The sequence below is a fragment of the Bombina bombina genome, chromosome 5, assembly GCF_027579735.1.
Source record: "Bombina bombina isolate aBomBom1 chromosome 5, aBomBom1.pri, whole genome shotgun sequence".
Lineage (NCBI taxonomy): Eukaryota > Metazoa > Chordata > Amphibia > Anura > Bombinatoridae > Bombina > Bombina bombina.
This window is the reverse complement of record NC_069503.1, coordinates 139,516,670-139,532,522: the sequence shown is the minus strand read 5'-3', so window position 1 is coordinate 139,532,522 and position 15,853 is coordinate 139,516,670. Positions and strand designations below refer to the sequence as shown.

The following is a 15,853-nucleotide window of genomic DNA, read 5'->3' as shown; positions in this document are numbered from 1 at the left end:
ATTTTACTACAGTGCCACCATGTGTGCAAATACGTACCTTCCTCCCCACATCCCCTAAAGCAGACAGTATTGGTCTTTCCTCCCATCTTGATTAATCTGGTGGGGTACAAATACCATCTAAACGCTGACTTTATGTAGTTTTCCTTTAGTTGGGAACTAATAGTAAATGAGGTCCCTCTACATAGTGAATCGATCCACGTCTGTGCTGGCCATTCCCTACCTAGTTCATCTTCGCATTTATGCATAAGGGCTGTTTTAGTAATGGAATCTGACTTGTTAAATATGGGGTACAGTATAGCTATTGACTTCTTTGGTCTTTGTTTTGATGGGCAAAGAACTTCAAAAGGCTTAGGGCTATGTGTAGGAGTCGTTCCGAGCACTTCTGATACCCTTGATCTCAATTGGAAATAATGAAACCAAGTATTGTTATAGGTTGGGTCTAGGTCATTGTACTGTTGTATTGTGAGGAGCCTACCATTAACGAGAGCATCCGCTATCCTGTACAAGCTTCTGTTTCTCCATTTATCTTGTACTATTTGATCTAATGAGGAGTGTAAGTCTATCAGTGGAGCAACTGGCGATTTAGTGTTCATTAATGGAAAAAGTTTGATGGTTCTATCCCACATGTACAAAGTATGTGCTATGGCTATATAACTTTTCCCCCTCTGGGACTTCCGGTGGGAGGGCACAGAGTGTGGACGCAAAAGAAAAAAGCTCCGCTGCTACTAATACTCAAACTCGAGTTACACCGCAAAAGTGCCACCAGAAAACACTGATACCCCTTGGCAGAGGACACTACTACTGCCGGGATAATTCTCAGCAAGGAGTCAGTCATCAGACTCCCCCGCCGCAGAAGCAAATAGACAGATGAAACCGGAGCGAGCCGCGATCGCACCCGCTAGACTAACCGGTTGGAACCAGACGGCAAGCAACCCTCCAGCCTGAAACGGGTGGTCAGAATCGGACGATTACACCCCCGGTAAGAGCCCTGGGCATGCTATAAGACACTGAGAGGTCAGAAATCTAACGCCAGACTAACGGCGGGAACGCCCCCATCTTGCCTCCTTACGCCTGACACCTAGTAACAGAGGAAAAGTAACAGTTAAAGCCGCAACTCACCTGACAACAAAGATAAGCTTAAATAGGCAGGAAAAGACTGAGGAGAGCCCCCAAACTACAGAGCATAGTATCTTGAGTCCCCGATAGAGAAAAGCAAATACCTAATGTGATCACCATAGACCCACATACGCTATAGGATACCAAAATGAAAGGCAATAAGTGAGGTTTCCTGGGGAAGGGAGATCACTAACAAAACCAATATAAGCCCTAGCAAGACTATATCCTCAATTAGGAACAGAACACTCTAAACATGCAGGGCTAGGGGGTCAGGCCCAGCTCCCCCCCAACCCACCCATCGCAAACGATCCTCTTAATTCTGATACCATTCTGTGAACAAATAAACTCTGAACAGAAGGTGCTTAGGTGTAGAGTACCACATCAAAGACCTGACTTACTGAGAAGCAACGGCAAACATATTTAAAGCTGCATGCAAAAATACTACATTTCCTTTAATAAGAAAACAGGAATAATGGCAGGAAGGCTTAAAAGCGCTGATAAGAAAAAAACTCAAGCAGAAACATCACAGCTCCACGTGGACACAGAAGACACGCAGCATGCTAACCCTGTGGACCCCCATCCAATTGTTTCCCAAATATCAGCACTTTTCTTACCAAAAATTTAACAATTACAAACAGGGATGGACTCATTAACAACTGAAGTTAAATCATTTAATGGGAGGCTGCAACAAGTAGAACAAAGGGTAGCAGAGGGGGAAACCCGCCATAGAGAAGCTGAAGCCAATATTCAAACATTGCAGCAGCAAAATGAAATACTGTGGGCGAAAATTGACGACCTGGAGAACAGGTCAAGAAGAAATAACCTGCGAATAGTAGGAATCCCAGAATCCATCCCAGGATCACAACTAATAGAATTTGCAGAAACCACACTGCCAAAGATGCTCCATATCCCGCAAGCACACCTGCCGCACACTGTAGAGAGAGCCCATAGGATTGGAGACCAAAGGAAGATAAGCGGCAATAATCAACAATCAAGACAGATTATGGTCAAATATCTCAATTTCAAGGCAAAAGTAGCAATTCTACAAGCATACAGAAAAGCCCCGCAGTTAGAATTCGAAGGCAGGAAAATATACCTGTTTCAAGACTATTCTGCAGCAGTAGCAGCCAAAAGGAAAGAATTCACGCCTTACTGCAAGCAGCTTATGGAGCAAGGAAGACCAGCAGCCCTTCTGTATCCAGCGAGACTACGTCTACAAACAACCAATGGTCCCCTGTACTTTGACTCACCAAATCAACTCAGGTTACACTTACAGAGGGAAAGTAAACAAGAACTGTCACGGGATCGTGAAAATCGCCCTTCAAGCTCAGACAGATGAAAGCTGTTGCCGAGATCACAGAAGAAACGAACTTAATAATAATAACGCAAATTGAAGACTAAGACAAGTTAACTTATATCCTTTACAATGTGGGGGGGGGGGGACACTTCTTGATTCTTTGTTCTGTTTTGTTGTTTAGGTATTTAAGTATTTAAGTGTTTTATTTAAGTGTTTTATTGCAAAGAATACTGCAGCTGTTGTTATTGTTGAAGAGAAATAGACAGATCGAGTCAGCCTCGAGGCGCCACCCTAGGGGAAAACAAAAAAAGGACAGACTTGGGTGACAGCACAAACGAGTAAGTAAAACGTACCTCACTACTCCCACACAACTATACTTAACATAACACACCACACATCTGCGACTGAAGCTAACAAGAAACCAAAGTTAGGTAAATAAAACGCTAGGATGAGGATCACCATATGGAATGTGGGAGGAATAACCTCACCAATCAAAAGAAAAGCGATTCTGAAACAGCTTAAAACAAAAAAAAACTGACATTGCAATATTAGAAGAGACTCATCTATCACAAATAGAGCACCAAAAACTGAAGCAGGGATGGGTGGGGGAAGTCCTATACACCCCATATGAGGGGAAAAGGGCGAGAGTGTGGCAATGTTGTTTCGTAAGGGGCTACAATACACTACTCTACAAACGGTATCTGATACAGAGGGCAGATATCTGATAGCTAAGGTTCAACTGGAATCGCTCAGTGTGGTTTTATGTGGAATATATGGCCCCCAGACAAGGAAAAGAGAATTCCTTAACCTCCTACACACTAAGCTCATTCACTTCTCAGACCTCCCCATCATAGCAGGAGGAGATTATAACATCGCTCCTTACACACCGGCAGATAGATTCCGTGATCCCAACAGTGTCACACAACACACGCACCACTGGAAAGAATCTAAAAGAGAAACTCTAATTATTAAACACTTTAGGAACACCCTAGCTCTACTAGATGTATGGAGGGAAAGAAACCCAGAAGCAAGAGACTATACATGCGCACAACCCATCAAAAACTACACTATCCCGCATAGATTACTTTCTGGTGTCGAAAAAGCTTTGTCCTAGAATTGGAGAGGTGAGAATAGACCCCATAACCATCTCGGATCATGCCCCAGTCACATTAGAGCTGCACACAAGCACACCTCACAGGAAGGCATGTAGATGGAGATTCCCCACACATCTGTACCATGACACAAACCTGAGAAGTCACCTGATAGGGGAATGGTTGACATACAAAAACCTCAACGCCCAACACATGACCAACATTTCACTATTCTGGGAGGCTGCAAAAGCGGTGCTGAGGGGAGTAGTGACGGGGTATACAATTAAACTGACTGCAACCTACAAACGAAAGGGAGAACTGCTGTTACGCCAGCTTTTAAATGCTAGAAACCAGTACCTGAGATACCCGACAGAACATAATAGAATTAAATACAGAGATACTAAGCAACTTAGAGACACACACCTCATTCAGGTATCAGTGAGGGCTCAGGACCACATGCAGGCGAAATTCTATCGCTATGGGAATCGCACGGGGAAACTACTAGCGAGGGTTACCAAGCTAGATAGAAAACCAAACTACATAACAGCTCTTAGAGAAAAGAGTAAATTATTAACGCAGGAGAAGGACATACATGAAGCATTTATAAACTACTACTCTAACCTATACAGCACCCAAACAATACCCAATGACAAGAAACTAAATTTCTGGAAAGACATAAATCTCCCGAAGGTGACCGAAGAACAGCTCCAAAAACTCAATGCCCCAATCAGCTCACAGGAAGTTATTAAATCTATCGAGTCATTACCCTTGGAAAAGACCCCTGGCCCTGACGGACTACCAGGGGAATTTTATAAAATGATCAAAGGGGAAACAGCGGAGACGCTCACATTGCTCTTCAATACAATTAGAGAGGGAAGAGCTAATCTAACTAGTAGATTTTCGGAAGCGAACGTGACAGTAATACCCAAACCAGACAGGGACCCCCTACTGACATCCTCATACCGACCAATATCCCTTCTTAACTCTGACTACAAACTGTTCACGAAAATACTGGCCAATAGACTGACAGAAATCTTACCCTCACTGATACACGACGACCAGACGGGATTTGTAAAAGGCAGATCATCAGTGAAAAACATGAGAAAGTTACAATCCATACTAACTTACTATTGGGGACTAAAGAATCAAGACCGAGAGACAGAAAGGGGGGAAGCCTGCCTAATACTTGTGGACGCTGAAAAAGCGTTCGACAAGATATTATGGGACCATCTATTTACCACATTGGAAAAATTTGACATAAGGGGTGACTTTATGACAGCCATACACGCCATTTACACTGATCCTAAAGCAGCGATCCTAGTTAACGGTACTCCTTCTAAGGTATTCTCCCTGGAGCGGGGCACGAGGCAGGGTTGCCCCCTGTCGCCGCTCCTCTTTGACCTTGCGTTAGAGCCATTAGCAGTTAAGCTTAGAAAAGATATGGAGGGACTGACTATAGGCAAAGAAACAATGCATATCTCACTCTTTGCGGATGACATGATTCTATACATGAAAGACCCTAGGAATAACATCCCCAATATCATGCGCATTATCACTGAATTTGGACAAATATCGGGATACTGTATTAACAAAGAAAAATCAGAGCTACTTTGGCTACATAATAAAAACCCTACTGTTCCGCTTCAGGACAACTTCAAAATCATTACTACTACCTTCAAGTACTTAGGTATCACTTTGACTAGAGATCCCAGACAGTGGTATGACTTAAATTTCAAACCCTTACTTAAAGATCTAAGACGTACATTGGTGACCTGGTCAGCACTAACACTGTCGGGAAGAGTAGGACTAATTAAAATGATTCTGTTTCCCAAATTGCTCTACACCATTCAAATGCTACCAGAACTCATGCACAAACAAGATCTCCTCACACTGAATAGAGACATCCTTCAATTCTTATGGAAGGGGAAAAAACACAGAATAAGCTTCACAAAAATGACCTGTACACCGGAGATGGGAGGGTTTGGACTTCCAAACATAGAGCATTATAATTGGGCTGCCCTAGCTAAATATGCAATGGATTGGCTTTTAGATAGAAGCACCTTCACTAATCCTAAATTAGAAGAAGAACTTATCACCCCGTGGTCCTTGAAAATGCTCCCACACATGACCCGTGCACAAATTGAAGGGGTGGTGGGCAATACCACCCTCTTCCTACACCCTTTGTTGGCATGGAGGAAGATATGCAAAGCTCTTGGAATCTCAAACAGACACACTACATACCTTCCACTAAGAGGCAACCCAGATTTCCAGGCGGGTTTCACTACCAAACCATTCAAACAATGGGAGGGCTGGGGACTGACTACCATAAGACAGATGTTATCAGCAGATCAGAAAACAGTTAGACCGTTTGTCGAGATACAAACAGACTTTAACTTGCCCAACCAACATCATTTTGCTTTCCTACAGAGTAGGCACTATATACAAGGCCTCTTAAGGGCAGGGGACTTGCCAGACACCAATTGTGAAATTTACAGACTACTGACATTGCACAGAGGGGGGATGACTTCAATCTTGCACACTTACAAAGCTCTTCAGAATAAGCCCAACAAAACCACAAGAGACCACCTCCAAAATAAATGGAATACGCTGCATGGACAACTGACCCCAGATCAAATTATTGAACAAAGTGTACTGAAAGTGAGGAAAGCATCATTGTCTAACGAGATCAGGGAATCACATACAAAATTACTACACAATGCATACATAACACCTAGACAATTTCACAAGTGGAGCTCTGAGACATCAGGGTTATGCCCCAAATGCTCACATCCTGACCCTAACATTACACACATGATATGGCAATGCCCGCGACTCCAGAAATTCTGGGGAATGACGCAGAGATGGGTGGAGAAACTTACAGGGGAAAAATTCGACCTGACAACGACTATGCTGATCCTACTACACTCAGAGTCAGATCCGCAGAACCACGCTAAATTCATCCATAACGTAATACTATTGGCTAGAAAACGTATTCTCAAACAATGGATGACACCATATCCACCAACTCTAACACAGCTCAAAATAACTGTACAAAGACAAATGACATATGAACAGATTGACACACAAGGAGACGTAACAAAACGGACCCAGCACTTTCTGAAAAAATGGGAACCCCTGATTTGCAGCCTAGATATCCCACACCAGAGACAAATAATATACCCATTCAAAGACTCAGAGTTTGTCCTTGAAGCCCAACTTAGGGGACAGTGGAATATTTTTAATTATTGACTAACATACTCGTATTCGACTAATTGACTCAGATTAGATAGACGGTCCTGACCCTGGGGGGGCGCCTCGGGGAATGTAAAAGAAGAGTAGAACTCTGGAAACAGTAGGGAAGGGATGTGATGAAAATGCAAAATGTTAGACTCTGATGCCAATAACATGAAACAAAGATTTACCTCCATGGCAAAGACATTGAATGATAAAAGGATAACCCATTGCCGCATTATTAAGACTGTTGAGCAGCTTGCACCAAATCGCAATGTGGCATAAGACTTTTTGCTCCTTAATTGCTGAGCAGCGAACGAAAGAGATAATGTAATAGATATCATGGGGGGTAATGCTCATATAGGCTTGGATAGGCTACTAACGGTACTTGAGGAGATGGAGAAAGTGGAAGAGGGGTGGAGGAAGTAAACTGTTGAAATATATAGAAAATGCCAGGGCGGTTGGAGTGGCAAATCTGTATTGAGCATTGTAAAATTCTAACTGTTTAAGATGTTTGTTATTGTGACTGGTCCTGGAAATAAATAAAAGATTTAAATAACTTTTCCCCCTCTGAGGTCTATTTGTTTGAGCTGTCCATAATAGTTTGGCTATGTCATCTGTACCCATCATATCGACTTCTAATTGTATCCATTGGATATCACCTGATCTATTATGCCACAGGGCAGTTTGTGCCAATCTGGCACCATTATAATAAGAAATAAAGTGTGTAAGGCCTAGCCCGCCTCCTGATCTATGTCTAGTTAATGTTTGTCTGTTTATCCTTGCTATTTTGTTATTCCAAATAAAGGCTTGAATATCCTTCTGTGAGGCATGGAGGTCAGTAAGTGGTACCGAGATGGGCAATGATCTAAACAGATATAGCAGTCTCTGCATTTTAGTTGCCACAATTCATCCCATAAGTGGAATATTGTATTTGGACCACTTAGTCATAAGCTGTCTAATATAGGTCATTAGGGGTTTGTAGTTATATCAATATGAATTGTGAATATCTGTTGGAATGTTTATTCCTAGATATTTAACGTGTTTGTTTGCCCATTTAAAAGGGAAGTTAATCTCAAGTATTTTTTTGGTGGTGTTTGGTATGTGGATGCCTATTGTCTCACACTTGTCATCATTTATTTTATAGCCTGATAAGGCACTAAATCGTTGCAGCATGGAATATAAAGGGGGTAGTGACAATAGGGGTTTCGTCAGTGTCAATATGACATCATCCGTGAACAAGGCCATTTTATATTGTTTGGACTCTATCTGCATTCCCGATATATATCTATGCAGTCTCTTATTTTGATCGCAAGGGGCTCGATACACAGCGCAAAAAGCAATGGCGAGAGTGGGCACCCTTGTCTGGTTCCATTACGGATTGCAAAAGACCTAGACTGATAACCCATCAATCTTATGAAAGCAGCAGGGGTGGAGTATAGAGACGAGATTGCTGAATGAAACTCGCCGCAAATTCCAAACTTTGCTAATATAGCATGCACATAGTTCCAGTTTACTCTGTCAAATGCCTTCTCTGCATCCAGTGACAAGAGCAGAGAAGGCACTCTATTGACCGAAGCGTAATTTACCAGGTCTATGAACTTACAAATATTATCTGGGGCTTCCCTTGCTTTGATGAATCCAAACCTGGTAAGTATGGATAAGTCTAGTCAACAGTCCATTCAGTCTATTAGCCAGAATTTTTGTGAATAGTTTGATGTCATAATTTATTAAGGAGATGAGTCTATAGTTCTTACAGTATTGTTTGTTCTTCCCCGGTTTGGGGATCACCGAAATTCTAGCTAGAAGCATTTCACTGGAAATTTCACTTCCCTGCATCATGGCATTAAATATGGTAACCAGCTGCGGTGCTAAGAGATTTTTAAGTGTTTTGTAAAATATGCCTGTAAATCCGTTGGGGCCTGGTGCTTTATTGGTTTTTGAGTTCTTTATAACTGTCAAGACCTCTGAGAGGGTTAAGGGTGAGTTCATAGTTTTTCTGTCTTCTTCAGTGAGGGAGGGAAACTTGCTGTCATCTAGAAAATTATCTAAGGCATCTCTTGCTGTCAGTTCCTTAGACAGTGCTGGTAAATTATATAGGGTATGATAGAAATCCGCAAATGTGTTGGATATCTCAATAGGGTCATTTGACATAATGCCCGTGGGAAGTTGTATTTGGGGAACTGAGGTAGCTCTAGTTACTTTGTTCAGTTTGTTAACTAACATTCTATCTGGTTTATTGGAATGTATGAAATAATGTGAATCTAGTAGTTTAATGGACCTAGTGGCTTCATCTGTGAGTATGTCGTTGAGCTCTTTGTTTTTTTGTTTTAAGAGTTGTAACATTTTCGTCCGTGTAGTAGCTGTCTCCCTCTCATTTAGTTGTCTGATTTTTGCTCTAAGGTTTACTATTCTCGCCCTATGAATTCTGGTCTGTTTTACAGATTCGCTTATAAGGTTCCCTCTAAAATATGCCTTTAGAGCACCCCAAAGATGCAACGGGTTTTCTGTAGTGCCCTGGTTTGTCTCAATAAAATGTACAATGTCGTTTTGGAGTTTTTGCAAAACATTGGGTCACCCAGTAGCCTAAAATTAAGTGCCCAAGATCGGGTTCTATCATGTTTTATAATGTCTTGAAGTTGAGCCTCGACTATCCCATGGTCTGACCAAGGGCATTGGTGTATATATGCTTGCATTAGCAATGGGATTGGTGTTTGACTTAAAAAATGTAATCAATCCTCGAGTGTGAATTGTGTACTGCTTAATAGTAAGTGTAGTCTCTATTTTTTTTATTCTTGGTCCTCCAAGCATCTATTAGGTTATGGTCAAGTACAAAGTCACCTAAGAGTCTATGGTTACGTTCTGGTCTCTGAGTTCCAGGTGTGATTTGTTTAGATCTGTCAAGTTGGCTATTAAGGGTCAAATTGAAGTCTCCTCCAATTAGCAGATGATGCTTCTTCCATAAGGTAAGATGTTTACTGATTTTAGAAACAAAAGGTGACTGATTCTCATTGGGTGCATAAATGTTACAAATGATAATGGGGGTATTGTGTATAAGGCCCTTAACTATGAGATACCGCACCTCTTTGTCAGTGATTATCTCCTCTTCCCTGAAATTAAGGCTTGTGTAAAACACTGAGACCCCGAAGTTTAATCTACGGCTTAATAAATGGGGCTCTGGACTTACTGAGCCCTTTTAATGGGATGTGATCATGAGATGTTACAAAAGGAGTTTGGGAGCGGAACCAAGTATTTATACTACGGCTTTAGAGCCAATGATCCAGTCTATCATGTGTTGTAACAGCTGTCCACATATGATGTCACTTGCTCTACTTTACAATACCTACTATGCTTTTAAACTGCTTAGAGTAGCACCAACCTGCCATAAATAGGACATTGGGAGCAAAAAGCTGAGGCATTCTGAAGCTCATTTGCTTATTCTTATCCAGTATCCCTTGCTTCAGTAGAAACTCTGTTGTTTTGTTTTTCTGTGGAGAATTGTATAGATGTGCTAGTTTAAGACTGTAAACAAAATAAGCAAACATTTGATTGTTGAACACAATCTACACATTAATATAAGATGTATTTTAATGAGACAATAAATACCTTGAAAATTGAATATTAAATATTTAGATATGAGTAGTAAATAACATTGCAATCTGCTTTCATTATTTATTTTGTCCTGTCTCATGTAATTTAACTCTGAAAAATGTGGAGTTTCTAATTCTCAGAACTAGCAATGCACATTGCAGACCGGCTAACCCTACTACATATCTTTCCCTAAATGGCTACAGCAAATAAACTGCAAAACAATGTAGTTTTACTAACATAATCACTGTAGTTAACCTTGTCTGCAGACTCAAGACAGGACTGGCTCCTCCACATAAATCAAGCGGCAGATGGAGTTTTGGCTTTTGAAAAACAGTTGCAACAAGCAAGATGTTAATTTGTTTTGACAATGTTAAAGGGCCATGATACCCACATTTTTTCTTTCATGATTTAGAAAGAGAATGCATTTTTAAACATCTTTCTAATTTACTTGTATTATCTAATTTGTTTTATTCTCTTGATATTCTTGGCTGAAAAGCATATCTAGATATGCTCAGTAGCTGCTGATTGGTTGCTGCACATGGAAGCCTCATGTTATTGGCTCACCTATGTGCATTGCTTTTTCTTCAAATAAGGATATCTAAAAAATGAAGCAAAATAAATAATAGAAGTAAATTGTAATGTTGTTTAAATTTGTATGTTCTATCTGAATCATGAAAGAAATATTTTGGGTTTAGTGGCCCTTTAAGACTTGGGTGATAAGATCTTCTATAGCGAGGCAACAACAATATCTTGTAATATGCAAGGTAATCCATAGCATGCATGCGCTGTTATATTAAAAGGATATTTAAGTAATTATTTATATATGCATAGTATGCTTCAGAAATTAAAGGGATAGGAAAACAAAAATGTTCTTTTGTGATTCAGACAGAGCATACCATTTCCAATTGACTTCTATTTTCAAATTTGCTTTGTTCCCATGATATTCTGTGCTGAAGAGATACCTAGGTAGGCATCTGGATCACTATATGGCAGGGAATAGTGCTGCCATCTAGTGCTCTTGCAAATGGATAACATTCTTGCAAAACTGTTGCCGTATAGTGCTTCAGAATTAGCTCAGCTCCTAAGCATACATCCCTGATTTTCATCAAAAGATACCAAAATACCAAAAAATTGATAATAGAAGTAAATTAGGAAGTTGTTCGCATGCTCTATCGAAATTACAAAAGAAAGTTTTAGGTTTCATATCCCTTTTTCTCATTTTTATCTCATCCTAACTTAAGTGTGACTAATTAGTGCTAGCTATAGCAGCAGGGGCGGAACTATCATTGGTGCAGCAGGTGCATTGACACCAGGGCCAAAGTGCTAAGGGGGGCCCATAGCAGTCTATATATAGGTGAGTGCAGAATGTGTACAACCTAATGCAGGGGAGACTTTTATTAGTGAAGATTGCAGGTCCATACCATCTATCTATCTATCTATCTATCTATCTATCTATCTATCTATCTATATTTATCTCTATCTATCTATCTAGCTATCATCTATCGCTATCTATCTATTTATCTATCATCTATCTATCTATCTATCTCTCTCTTTCTATATATATATATATTTATCTCTATCTATCTATCTCTCTCTCTCTATCTATCTATCTCTATATATAGATATATATATAATATATATCATCTATCTCTATCTATCTATCTATCTATCTATCTATATTTATATCTATTTATCTCTATCTATCTATCTATCTAGCTATCATCTATCGCTATCTATCTATCTATCTATCTATCTATCTATCTATCTATCATCTATCTATCTATCTATCTATCTATCTCTCTATCTCTCTCTCTCTCTCTCTCTCTCTCTCTCTATATATATATATATATATATATATATATTTATCTCTATCTATCTATCTATCTATCTATCTATCTATCTATCTATCTATCTATATATATATATATATATATATACACACATATATATATATATATATATATATATATATATATATATATATCATCTATCTATATCTATCTATCTTTCTATTTATTTATATCTATCTATCTATCTATTCATCTATCTATTTATCTCTATCTATCTATTTATCTCTATCTATCTATCTATCTATCTATCTATCATCTATCTATCTATCTATCTATGTATCTCTATCTATCTATTTATCTCTATCTATCTATCTATCTATCTATCTATCTATCATCTATCTTTATATATCTTTCTATTTATCTATCATCTATCTATTAATCTCTTTATCTATCTATTTATCTCTATCTATCTAACTATTTATCTATGTATCTCTATCTATCTATCTATCTATCTATCTATCTATCTATCTACCTATCTATCATCTATTTATCTCTATCTATCTATCTATCTATCATCTATTTATTTCTATCTATTTATCTCTATCTATCTATTTATCTAGGTATATCTATCTATCTCTATCTATCTATTTATCTCTATCTATCTATGTATCTCTATCTATGTATCTATATCTATCTATTTATTTATTAATCTATCCATCTATCTATTTATCTCTGTCTATCAATCAATCTATTTATCTCTATCTATCTTTCTATCTATCTATCTATTTATCTATATATATATATCCATATATCTATTTATCTATATCTATCTGTTTATCTATTTACCATCTATTTATCTATCTTTTTGCCATCTATTTATCTCTATCTATTTATCTTTCTATCTATCTCTAACTATACATCTATGTATCTCTATCTATCTATATATCTATCCATCTATCTTCACAATCATTTTACAGAGCAGTATTAATACTATTACTTTTGCTTACTACTGAGTTACCTTTGGGGACCCCCAAAAAGAACTCTGCACCAGGGTCCTCTATTAGGCAGGCCCGCTACTGTGTAGCTGAGCTTATTGACTAATTTATAAAATCACAGAACTTGTTTAGGCAATTTGTAGAATACTGAGGTTTTGTAATATTTTTTTTAGTATCTCCAGGGAGCGTGAGAAAATACAGTAAATAAACACAGCACCTGAATAACCAGTTTATCATGTCAGACAAAAACACAATCGTCATTTGTTTTTGTTTTTAAATAATAAAAGAATGAGTGATATTATTGCTTATATATTTAATTACCAAGCATGGACATCTGAAAGGGTGTGTGGTGCATCAGGAGCAATGTCATAGACATCATAATTTAAAGGGACATCCCAGCTCAAATATAAATGTATTGGCAAAAATGATACTTGTAAAAGTTATCACTGTTTTAGTGTTAACATTTTTCTCTGCACGTGCATGTGATGCATAGCTAGACATTCTCTGTGCACCAGCATTTGAAATAATGCAGCTGCCCAGTGTGCCAGTAGGGCTTGTATCAAGTTAGCAATTAACAAACAGAGTCATTACCAGATGGTACAAGCACTTTAGCCTCTTTGAGCAAGTGCTGTGTTTAAAATGCTGGTGCACGGTGCATACTTTAATACACTTTTGAAACAGCTATAGCTTTTATTAGAAACATTTTTGCTAATACATGTATATTACAAAATGCTTCTATTCAAAACTGAAATGCATCCATGAGGATTCTAATGGCTGGAATGTCCCTTTAAATGTAGACAATATTAAACTATATATGTTTATAACCTTATATCTGTAAACACGGAGCATGTAAGTTCAAGAGAGAGGCAGAGTTAAGAATTCTCTCACATTAATTCCCCAAAACATTGGGACCGATTTAACAAGCGCCGAATGGTCCCTACTCGCCCTGTTTCTGCGCGGGTCTTCAGGTTTGCCGGAAACAGGAGTTAAGAAGCAGCGGTCTTAAGAACGCTGCTCCTTAACTTGTATGCCTCCTCTGAGGGGGCGGACATCAATCCGCCCAATCTCTTATAATCGGTTGATTGACACCCCCTGGTAGTGGTAGATTATCCGCGAATCTGCAGGGGGCGGCATTGCACAAGCAGTTCACCAGGTCGGTCTTTAAGTTATAGTACACAATTTTAATCTCACTATTCTTAAAATCAAGCCTTTTAAATGTAATGGAAAATAAATACATAAAAATGACTAATTAAAATAAAACTAATGATAAATATACAATAACAGGGGAATAAGGATTACACACCTGAATAAAAGCAATACAAATATGCACCTGTAACAGTTAAATACAAGTAAATACTAATACAAGAAAACATTTAATATATTTCTGATCTTTCTTCCATCTAGATAAGATTTGTACCTTGTTCTTATGGAGTTAGAATCCCTTTAACACAAATGTATAGACTCTGCTTTATCTTTGGTTCTGACTCTGAAGTTTTAGGGATGTTGATTCTTCTCAAGGCTGATGCAAGTAAATAAATCTGATGCCTCAGTGTAAGTGTATGTAATTATTCTATTCATGAATATTCAGTATGTTTTGAGGAAGTACAGACATATTATTTAATATTCTGTTGGTGAGTGTTGAAATGGATGAATCAGACCTGTAAAGAAATTAGAGTTAATAAATATCCAATACAGAGGAAACAGCTTCAAAGACACACTCAAATGTTCAACACACTTGTGCCCAGTGATGTCAGCATTAGCACGTGCACTCTGTATGGCCTGCCCATGCAATACCAATGTAATATTTGCACAGCTGAAACAGTGAATTGGGTTCCTCACTGTGCAAATAGCGTAGCGAGCTGCATGTGTGCAGTTGCACTTCAAGGCTGAGTCTGATTCTAGTTACAAGCACGGAAGCGTGCTCTCAGTATAATATTACATAGGGCACATGGTGAGGCTCTGATTGGCTGAAAGAGCTGTCAGTCAAATCACAGAATAAGAAAATCTGTGACAGAGGCTGAATTGAAGCAGGTAAGAATTAGATTTGAAATAAAATTATCATATCAATATGCTTAAAGGGACATTAAACCCAAAAAATGTCTTTTATGATTCAGACAGAGAATACAATTTTAAACCACATTCCAATTTACTTCTATTATCTAATTTGCTTCATTCTTTAGATATCCCTTGTTAAATCACACGAGGCATCTATGTGAGGGCACCAATCAGCAGCTACTGAGCTATCTAGATATGCTTTTCAGGAAAGAATAGCAAGAGAATGAAGCAAATTAAATAATAGAAGTAAATTAGAAAGTTGTTTAAAATGGAATTCTCTATCTGAATCTTGAGAGACTTTTTTGGGTTTAATGTCCCTTTAACATTACTAGAGGTTTCAATATATTAAAAGTTAGTGAGGTGAATTTACCATCACTTTAAGAAGCAGTCATCATAGGTTAGAGGTGGCAGAGAAATTAACCCTGAAATTGTACAATTGAGGGGATTGACAGGTTGTGTAAGAATAAGAGGATAGGCTGTACAATGATTTTTCTATGTGCAAAAAGAAATGTGATCAGCGAATGAACTGCTTCCACTGCTCACTAAAAAGAAAGAAAGGCAGACAGAGCTCTACAAACCCATAGCTGACAGAAAAGGCATAGCTAAGTGTTGCAGCCAGGGCCACCACTAGAAATGTTGGGGCCCCTTACTAACCCACTGATCAGCCCCCCCCCCACGTTCAATTTT

At 38.7% G+C, this 15,853-nt stretch overlaps 1 long non-coding RNA gene across 2 annotated transcripts in view; it reads right to left on the bottom strand.

Annotated features, from left to right (window-relative positions):
- The window catches only part of LOC128659260 (uncharacterized), a 122,022-nt gene extending 107,259 nt beyond the window's left edge, over positions 1 to 14,763 (bottom strand). For both annotated transcript variants that reach the window (XR_008402317.1, XR_008402318.1), the window contains exon 1: positions 14,529 to 14,763. This is a non-coding gene — a long non-coding RNA (uncharacterized LOC128659260). The remainder of the gene's footprint in view (positions 1 to 14,528) is intronic.
- Between the last annotated feature and the right edge of the window lie 1,090 nt (positions 14,764 to 15,853).